Raw genomic sequence first — 10,609 nt, forward strand, 5'->3', positions numbered from 1 at the left:
GGCTTTGTGGTCTGGAAACTGAAGAAGATGACCTCTTCTTTGCTTTTAGAGTGGCTTGTCATATCCAAATCCTTCCCTAGACCCTGTCATTTCCATCCTAGCCCAAATCCCAATATTCTTTTTATTGGGAATATTCCTTTTCTATTAAAGGAATAACGCCAATTGCCCTAGGTTGTGAAGCAACCTATATTTCCCTCACTCCTAAAATTCCCAAATAATTCTCATAAATTGTTTGGGTCATATCTTGATCAAATATGGCAAAACTTTTCATTGCCATGTTCAAAAATAATCCTCCAATAATTCATTTCCTATTCTGCCCTGAATGGCACTTTGTGAAGGAAGTGTCATTTATATTTCTCATATTGACTCCCAACCTTTTTGGGAATGTTTATATGTCCAAATAATTGCCTCATGCACAAGTTCAAATTAATTTGCCTAGCCAATCTTCCTCAATGAATTTTCAAAGTTTCTATCAAACAGAAATCTTTGTGAAGGAAGTACTAGCTAGGAGTACCCAAATGAGTTGAACTTTTTCACACTTTTTAATGTGCTCATATTAACCCCCTTCACCCATTTGCAGCCCCATCCAATCATCTATATGAGCACAGGAGCAAATCTTTGTTTCTGGCAATATTTTCAGGTTGTGAAGCAAGTATATTTTATATTGCTTCAAAACTCCCGATAAATTACCAGATCATTCTTATACCCATAAAACATCTCTCCACCCATTTTGGCATCATTTCAATGATCCATTTGACCACCATAATTATTTCAAGTTTCTGGACAGAAATGATGTTTGTGAAGCAAGTGCCATTTTGGGTTGTCCATTTGGCCTAATCTTTTTACAGCATATTTATATGTCCATATCATGAGGATTTGCCAAGTTTCATCCCATTCCATAACTCCATGTGAGTGCACCATTATGATCTTCATTTCTGGACCAAGTATGCAGTTGTGAAGCAACTGCAGTAAATCTTGATCCTTTTACCCTCAAAACCTCCGGGACCATAGTCCCTCCATAGCTAAACCCCCCAGACAACTTCTTTGGTTTCAAGTAACTCCCTGTTGACCACATTGAGCTGGTAAAGTTTACTGCAGTAAACTTCAGAGCTCACTAACTATTTACCCAGAGCCTCTTTCACCTAGTTACCACCATAGTTACATCTTACCCAGGAGCGACTAACCCACAAACATGGTTTGGCATCACTTGTGGCACTATGTGCACCAGTGCACGCGGTGACCACCGCTTTGGCATGCAATGGCCGCGTCCAGATTGGTTTCTTGCTCGGGCCCCTCCTCCTCTCGTCGTCTTCGCGCTCGTGAGCGTGTCTAATAGCTGGCCCGCATCGTCGCCGTCCTCCTGGAGCCCTCTCCCCCTCCGTCAGCCCCTCCGTTAGTGCTCGTCGCCGCTCGCCCATGGGAGCTCTGTGGCCGATAGCGCATTAATGGCGCTCGGCTTCTTCCTCTGCTTCCCCTCGGCCCCTCCTGCCCCGTGCAGCTCTCCCCTGTGCCTCCTGCGTCGTCTACCTCCGAGTCCATGCGCGCGGGCACGCGTCCGTGGCGCCGGCCACACATCCACGGCGACGCCAGCGCGGCTCCCTCTTGCCCGGCTATACATAGCCATCCCCCGAGCCTCCCGAGCTCACCACTAGCCTCCTGCACCTCCTCTAGCCCCGCCTAGCTTCTCCCCCGAGCTCGAGGAGCTCTCTGTGCCCCTCACCATCGCCATGGCCGCCGCCCCTGTCCACTCCGATTCCGGTGACCCCGACCTTCTCCCTCCGCTCCACCACTTCCTGAGGCCTCCACCACCTCTACCAAACCACCTCGTCACCTCTCCTCCTCCACAAGTGGCTTGTAGCCACGAGCCCACCGGTGGCCGACGGCATGCTCCGCCGCGGTCGACGTTCTGCTCTTCCCCAAGCTCCACGGCGGTCGAGACCTACATGGGCGTGCGCGCCTTGGTCTCCTGAACCCGCTGGTAGGTCGGGCTCCGTCTGAGGTGACCTATGCCGCCGGCAATCACCGTCGGGGTGAGCTCCTCCCTCGGCTAGGTGCGCGTACGCGGGAGGAAGAAGAAGGGAGCCAGGAGAGAGATGGATAAGGCGGACCCCACCTGTAAGCCTCTAAGCCCACCGGCCCCGCCTTGCCACGCTGGATAAGTGGAGGCATATTCTTCGGAATATGTCTTCCCAGCTGGAAGGCGTAGTTTTGTTCTGCTTCAGCTCAGAAGGCATTTTCTCGGTTCTGAAAACGTATTTCTAACTTTGCGCTTCTGCCTTATCCACTCAAGGACTTCTTTGTGATGATTTTTTTGCAGAAAAGTCCCTGAACTTCAAGTCTCCATATCTTTTTATCCGTAGCTCCAAATGAGGTGAAACCAACGCTCACTTCTTCATTTCGTCGAGCCCTTTCCATTGGTGTCACTTTCATTATGTTTTGGTGTGACACCCAAAAATTTTATTTTTGGTTTTATCAAAATCTTTTCTTTGATTTGGGGAGGGTATTTAAATTTTCTTCTAAAGAACCCTCCCTCTCAAAAACTTTCTTTTATGACAAGTGTTTTGTTTGGATTCACCCAAGACTTGATTTTTTTTGGTCTTGGAGGTTTTACCCATCATATGTGGACTCAAAACCAAATGCTTTTCATTTGGGAAATTTCTTTTGAAAAATCTTTTAAATAGCCCTATGGCATTTGGAGTGATCTTCTCCCCCTTTTCTAAATCTCTTCTTGCCATGACATGAGTGGAAATCCCCCCCATAAGCCCTTTCTCCACCTTTGTGCCAAGATATACTTCAAATCCAGCAAGTTGAACCTCCCCATGAATTTTCTTCCATTTAATTCTTATCAAAGATATTTTCTGCCTTCTATTCTAGCTCTTGGAGATTTACAAAGGAACTACCTTTTCTCCTTTGAGTTTTGCCTCCAAACCAATTTCCCTAGCTAGTCCTTAGAGCCCTCAACCAAGATCCATGAAGATCCACTGGCCTCCAGTTCAAAAATTTCAAATTGTACTTACTGCAAGTTTGGGCCATGTTTGCCAAATTTGATGAAATTCATTTGTTTTCCCCTCCTAAAAATCTGAGAAAAATTCAGGCAGTCTCTGGATGCATTGAGAGGTCACCTCACCAAGTCCCAGCTCCAGAATTTTTTTTCTTCATGCCAAATCATTTCGTCGAACACCTGATGGGCACTATTGCTGTCATGTTCAGAAATTCAGAGATACAGTTTCAGTAAACCACTGTCGTTTTCTTCAGAGCTCCTTCTCGATCTCGCCAGTACCACGGTGGCGCCTTGCTCCCTGTTCTCTCCTTCTTATCCCTGCGCCGCACGATCTCCTGGAGGTTTGCGGGCGTCGGCGACGAGCAGGAGGAGGTGCGCCACCCGTGAGCGACGGCAGCAGCGACTTTGCGGCTGCCAGAGAGAGGCGCAGCGTGGACGGCGCCGCCCAGCGCCGCCCAAGCCACCCGAGGCCGCCGCGTGGCCATCCACTCACCCGTGCACGCTGCCATCCTTCGTCGTGAACTGGTAGGCGCGGAGCGCGCTCCCTGCTGCCGCCGTGCCCGTACGGCCGTCCCGTCGAGGATCGGCGCATTACGCCTTGCCCGACCGAGCTTTAGCGGTGGAACGGCACCAGTGATCTTCCCTGATGGTGCCTAGCCCCCTAAACCCCCTGCCCAACCCCTGCCTCGCCGTAATCGCTCGCCGGAGATATTCCGTTCACGGCCACCCCCTTGGATCGCCTATAAAAGGAGGCCCCGAGCTCGAACTCGAACCCACACCACCTCTACACACCACCAATACCACGCCAAGCCACTGGAAGAGCCCCGAGGGAGCCTTCTTCCCCAACTCCGGCCGCCTCGACCCGCCACGGGACCCAGCTCGATTCACTCCCGTGCATGCACCTCTCCCCCTCAGCTCTTGCAAGTAGCCTCCTAGTACATCCACTCTGCTGACCCGCGCTTCAATTTGGAGTTTGCAGCACCCACCGGAGTTCTCCACCATCGCCCGAACCACCGTCCGCCGGAGAAAGTGTCGCCGTCGACGTGGTGCTCTCCGACGGCCAAGACCACCACCCACCGACGCGGAAGAACACACTGAACCCCTTGGTACCCTCCGATCTCCCTGCCTCGCCGTGGTTCAACGCCGGCGACCACCGCAGCCTTCGGGCGCCGGCGATGCTCCGTTGGAGTTTTCAAACCTGATGGGTGGGACCCCCCCGTCAGCCTCTCTTCTGTTTCCCTCTCAAACCGTTTTCTGATGGCGCCTTCGGGCAAAATGCGTTTTCCCTTTGGGCTGGCGCATTTCTTTCCGAACCGTTTTCTGTTTTCTCAAACAAGTCCCTGGTTCTTTTCTGTTTCATCACAGATTAGTCCCTGGACTAAAACCCTTATATCTTTTTAATAAAAGATGATTTTTGATTGATTCTTTTTCTGTCAGTCTTATATTTTTGTCTAGTTTTTTATAGTATTTATTTGGAAAAATTTTGGAACAATTTTTATGCACGCGATGATTTTCACGTTAGTGTACGGTTTCGCTATACCGTAGGTTCCGGAGGAGGTGACGGAGCCGCGAACTTCGCCGAGCTAGACTCCGACTTCTCTGAACTAGGCAAGCATGTTTGAACCTTTGATATGATAGGTGTTTTGCATGTTTGCTTGAATGGTTGTGCATGGCATATGAGCATCGGTGAGTATCTCGTTGCATGCAAGGCAACTATCCGTGTGTTCCGAAGTTACCGTGATCTTTGATGAGAGATGACCTGATCATGTGGTGACATGAAAGGTAGTGAGGTGGTATTGTTGTAGCATGCCAGCCTTACGTCATCCGTTAAACTCCGACGTTAACGTGGACTGAGTCACGTTACCGTTCCTTCCCTTTCGTGCTGCCACATGTTTTCTGCAAAGAATACGGTTTAGTAAGTTGCTAACCTCTTTCCTTGTACACACCAAATAGAGGGGCCGGGATGAGGGTTCCATGGCCCTGGATTAAAGCCAGTCATCCGGTCAGGGGGCATGGGTGTTTCCGGTTGGGACCGAGAGGGGGGCACCCCTTAGAGCGCGCGGTATAAATTTGATCCCATGCTACACGAGGTTGTAGCCTCCCTGTCTCAAGGTTTTTCTTGAACGTTGCCGAGGGTGATTCCTGGCATCAGAATGTTGAATGGGTGTGTACTGGATAGATGTGTTTCTCCTAAAACACCGTAAACGGAACTAGTCCCTTGTGACTACTGAAATCCGTTGGCTGTGGTTAAATAGTACAAACTCTGCAGAGTCAAATCCTTCCGAGTCATCGTGTCCATGGTCAAGGGCCATGGCCAGTATATCCATATCCATGTCAGTCCCTATGTCAGTCTTCGTGGTAAATCCCCGGTGAACAAGTCTGAGTGGTAAACCCGGTTGAATTATTATTCCTGTGGACGGACTAATCTTTTATTTACCTCATACCTGAATGTTCCCTTGAAATGATTTAAATTCATGAGCTGCTGAAATATCTAGTTATGTAATATAAGCCCTTTATGCGATGTCGCTCAGACGTCCGACTGTGGCATTCTTGTCATTTACTATTGATATAAGCCCTTTATGCGATGTCGCTCAGACGTCCGACTGTGGCATTCTTGTCATTTACTATTGATATAAGCCCTTTATGTGATGTCGCTTAGACGTCCGACTGTGGCATTCTTGTCATTTACTTTTGATATAAGCCCTTTATGTGATGTCGCTCAGACGTCCGACTATGGCACTCTTGTCATTTACTTTTGATATAAGCCCTTTATGTGATGTCGCTCAGACGTCCGACTGTGGCACGCACTGTCATTTATTTTCCACTATAAGCCCTTTATGAGGTGTCGCCTTGACGCCCGACTGCGGCATTGTTATTTCACTTGTACCCTTCCGAGGAGTCATTCAGACACTCGATTGGCCTTCAGCATTACGTTGGGATTTCGGGAGGACTACCGCCCGACTTTCCTTTTTAATTCCCATGCATAGCTGTTTTATTATCTGAGTGCGCTTTATTACTCTGTTCATATGCATCTTGTTTACATTTGTTATATCATATGTCCGAACTGTCTTGCGAGTACTTTCATAGTACTCACCTAGCTTGTTGATTTGGCCAGATGTTGACGAAGGCGATCTCATGGATGAAGAGTTTGATAGTGAGTCCGACGCCTAGAGGAGTCCCAGTCAGTCCCGTGCGATCCTGGATATTGGTCACTTGTATTATATTCGCTTCCGCCACCCACAATAAGTATCCTCGAGCCTCACTCCGACGCTCGAAGAGTTGTTAGATTCAGGAATCATGTCACCCACTCCACTGTGGTATACCCACCACCGTTGTTTCTTGCGAGCCAGTAGTATGCCACCCTATCCGCCTTTATGTATTATTGGCGTGCTTGTAATAAATTGTTGAGCAGTCCCCGCTCAACCTTGTATTATATTTAGTACTCCTGGTTTTTCTTCTGTGATCAAGATATTGTCTACCAGTGGGAAGGATTCTTCTCTACTGGTCCGTAAAAGGGATCGGTTTCTCAATAAATATTTTTATTGGAGAACCGGTCGTGACAAGCTTGGTATCAGAGCCAGGCTGACTGTAGGAAGCCACTAGGTGCGATCGCTAATCGGTTATTAGCGTTTTTAGTGCTTTTCAGCAATTTGCAAATGTAGCTGATTTCTGTTGGTCATCATAAATTTATGATTTGACTATTCGAAATTTTTGCCTACTTTTGTAAATGGCTGGCTACGACTGAGCAGTCCTTCTCCATGCGCAATCAAATATTTTTCTTGAAAAATCTTGAGGTCTTTTAAATTTTTTGTCTTTGCAAGATTTTCCTTGTGCCACACAGTTCTTCTCATGATTTTTGCAAAATAATACCCCAGAGTGGAAAAATGTCTCGTCCGTGGTCTCGTTCCATGCCAAATCCACCCGAAGAGGTTTATGGAACACAGACCAGCAACAACTTCACTCAGGGACAGTCTAGTCAACAGGACAGCGAGGCAGCCTTAGCTCAAGTATGCCGCCTCTTCGAGCAAAGCCAACAGCAACACCAAGAGATGATGAACCACGTCATCAATATGGGAAATCACCGTGAGCCATACCAACCACACTCCAAGTTGTCTGAACTGCAGAAGACACGCCCTCCAACGTTTGCTCACACTGATAGGCCGCTTGAAGCCGATGACTGGCTTCGTGACATCGAAAGAAAGTTGATTATTGCTCAATGTTCTGATCAGGAGAAGGTGCTCTATGCACCTCACTACCTCACTGGAGCAGCTGTAGCATGGTGGGAAAACTTCCTACACATGCATCCCAGTGAACACAACATCACCTGGGAAGAGTTTAAGGAAGGCTTTCGTGGGGCACACATCCCCAGGAGCATCATAAAAATCAAGAAAAGAGAATTTGATGACCTCAAGCAAAGAGGCATGTCAGTGACAGAATACAACGGTCAGTTTACCCAGCTATCTCGTTATGCCTACGATGAACATATGACTGAGAACAAAAGGATGGAAAAATTTCTGGACGGCCTGGCGCCAGCATTAAGATGCCAACTGGTCGTACACACTTTCCCAGATTTCAAAACTCTGGTTGACAAGGCCATTACGTTGGAGAATGAGCGCCGCAGTCTGGAGGATATCCGTAAGCGGAAAAGGGACAAGACAACTCTTGCTCGCAACAACCGAAGCAAGACTGAGGTTCCGAGGAATGAAGCGAGAAAATCCACCACGACTGCTATAAGGACAACCAGACAGTTTCATTCAAGGGACAAGGACTTTACGTACCGTCCAGGGGTCACTTGCTATGCTTGTGGTGAAGAAGGGCACTATGCCAAACAGTGCCCAAAACCAAGGAACTCGGCCCCCAAGCCGAACAATGGTGGGAACAATCCAGCCCCCAAGCGCAAGAATTTCAATCCCAACAACAATCACAGGAAGGGTCACCTGAACCATGTGACCAGGGAAGAAGCACAGAATGCCCCAGACATCGTACTCGGTACGTTCCCTGTCAACACAGTACCTGCCACGGTTTTGTTTGATTCTGGAGCTTCTCACTCGTTCATTTCGAAGAGTTTCGTTTTGCAACATGGTTTTCCGATACTTCCCTTGGAAAAATCTATGATCATCAAGTCCCCCGGAGATAAGCAGATCGCTCAGAGTTACTGCCAAGGAGTGATCATTGAGTTCGAAGGACTAAAGTTTTAGGCTAATCTCATCGTGTTGGAAAATAAAGGACTGGATGTCATCCTAGGGATGGATTGGTTGACCACCAACAAGGGATTTATTGATTGTTTCAATCGGACTGTGATTCTCACTCATCATCACGGCAAGACAATAAAGGTTACAGCTCAAGAGAGACCACGGTCACGACAACCAACGCTGAACAAAGTGGACATTTCAGAATTGAGAAAAGTTCCAGTGGTGTGCGAATTTCCCGACATATTCCCTGAAGAACTACCAGGCATGCCACCAGACCGAGAGATAGAGTTCAGCATTGAACTAGCACCTGACACCACTCCCATCTATAAGAAACCTTATAGAATGGCACCCTCAGAGTTGGTAGAATTGAAGAAGCAAATAAAGGAATTACTAGACAAAGGATTTATTCGAGCCAGCTCCTCACCTTGGGGTTCGCCAGTATTATTCGCCAAGAAAAAGGATGGGACACTGAGATTGTGCATAGACTATCGAGCTCTCAATATGGTCACCATCAAAAACAAATATCCGATGCCACGGATAAATGATTTGTTTGACCAGCTCGCACAAGCCAAGGTGTTCTCAAAAATTGATTTAAGATCGGGATATCATCAATTGAAAGTACGGACAGAAGATATCTCTAAGACAGCATTCACCTCCAGATACGGATTATATGAGTTCACAGTAATGCCTTTTGGACTGACAAACGCCCCCGCCTATTTTGTCCACCTCATGAACAAAGTGTTTATGAAATTTATGGACAAATTTGTTGTGGTGTTCATTGATGATATTCTGGTATACTCAAGGACACCAGAAGAACATGTGGAACATCTCAGGATTGTATTGGGAGAATTAAGGAAACATCAATTGTACGCCAAATTTAGCAAGTGTGAATTTTGGCTAAGACAAGTCCATATATTAACCCAAGAAGGCGTGGCCGTAGACCCAGAAAAGGTCAAAGCCATACTTGACTGGAAACCACCAGCCAACGTGACCTATGTACGGAGTTTCCTAGGAATGGCTGGATATTACCGGAGGTTTATTGAAGGATTCTCCACTGTGGCAAAACCAATGACACGGTTGCTCAAGAAAGACAAGAAATTTGTATGGACGGAAGCATGCGAGAAAAGCTTCCAAGAACTCAAGAAGAAACTAACAACAGCACCAGTTTTGACCGTGCCAGACATACACAAGAGTTTTGAAGTGTATTGTGACGCATCCCGGAAGGGCCTCGGATGCGTACTGATGCAAGATGGCAAAGTTGTCGCGTATACTTCCAGGAAACTACGGAAGCATGAGGAAAATTATCCTACTCATGACTTGGAGCTAGCAGCCGTCATCCATGCACTCAAAGAATGGAGGCACTTTCTGTTGGGAAACCGTTGCGAAATATATACGGACCATAAGAGCCTCAAATATATTTTCACACAACCAGAGCTAAATTTACGACAACGACGCTGGTTGGAATTGGTCAAGGACTATGATGTCGGCATTCACTACCATCCAGGGAAAGCCAATGTAGTGGCAGATGCTCTTAGTCGGAACCCCAGCCCGGGCAACGACAGTCCACAAAACTTGAGACCTGAGTTTCAGCAGGAGTTCGCTAGACTCAACATGGTGTTAGTCTCTGAGGGCACCGTATCAAATCTGGAGATACATCCCACCCTAATGGAACAAATTAAGAAGGCTCAGCAGGGACATCCCAGCATCGAAGGTATAAAGAGAAAAAATGAGCCTAGGCAAGGCTTCAGAGTTCGTCACAGACAATGAAGGAATATTATGGTACGGGGACAGACTTTGCGTACCAAACATTGAGGAACTTAAGCAACAAATCCTAACCGAAAGCCACACCGCCCCATACTCGATCCACCCTGGAGGGACCAAAATGTACAAAGACATTCAGGAAAGATTTTGGTGGCACGGTATGAAAAGGGATATAGCCGCATTCATTGCTTGTTGCGATTCATGTCAGCGCATTAAAGCCGAGCATCAAAAGCCAGCAGGGCTACTACAGCCAAACCGGATACCTGAGTGGAAATGGGATGAAATTGGAATGGACTTCATCGTCGGACTACCTCGATCTCAACGCGGAAATGACGCCATATGGGTCATCACAGATAGGCTAACCAAGGTTGCTCATTTCATTCCCGTGAAGACGACCTACTCCACTCAAAGGCTTGCCAAGCTTTATCTCTCCCGTATAGTTTGTCTGCATGGAGTCCCAAAGACTATAATATCCGACCGAGGCACTCAATTTGTCTCTAAATTCTGGGATCACTTACAACAAGCTCTGGGCACTCAACTAGCATTCAGTACAGCGTACCACCCTCAGACTGATGGACAAACGGAACGCGTGAACCAAATCCTAGAGGACATGCTGAGAGCCTGTGTGCTCACCTATGGATCCAGTTGGGAAGAA

Source organism: Aegilops tauschii, chromosome 2, assembly GCF_002575655.3.
Source record: "Aegilops tauschii subsp. strangulata cultivar AL8/78 chromosome 2, Aet v6.0, whole genome shotgun sequence".
Taxonomy (NCBI): Eukaryota; Viridiplantae; Streptophyta; class Magnoliopsida; order Poales; family Poaceae; genus Aegilops; species Aegilops tauschii.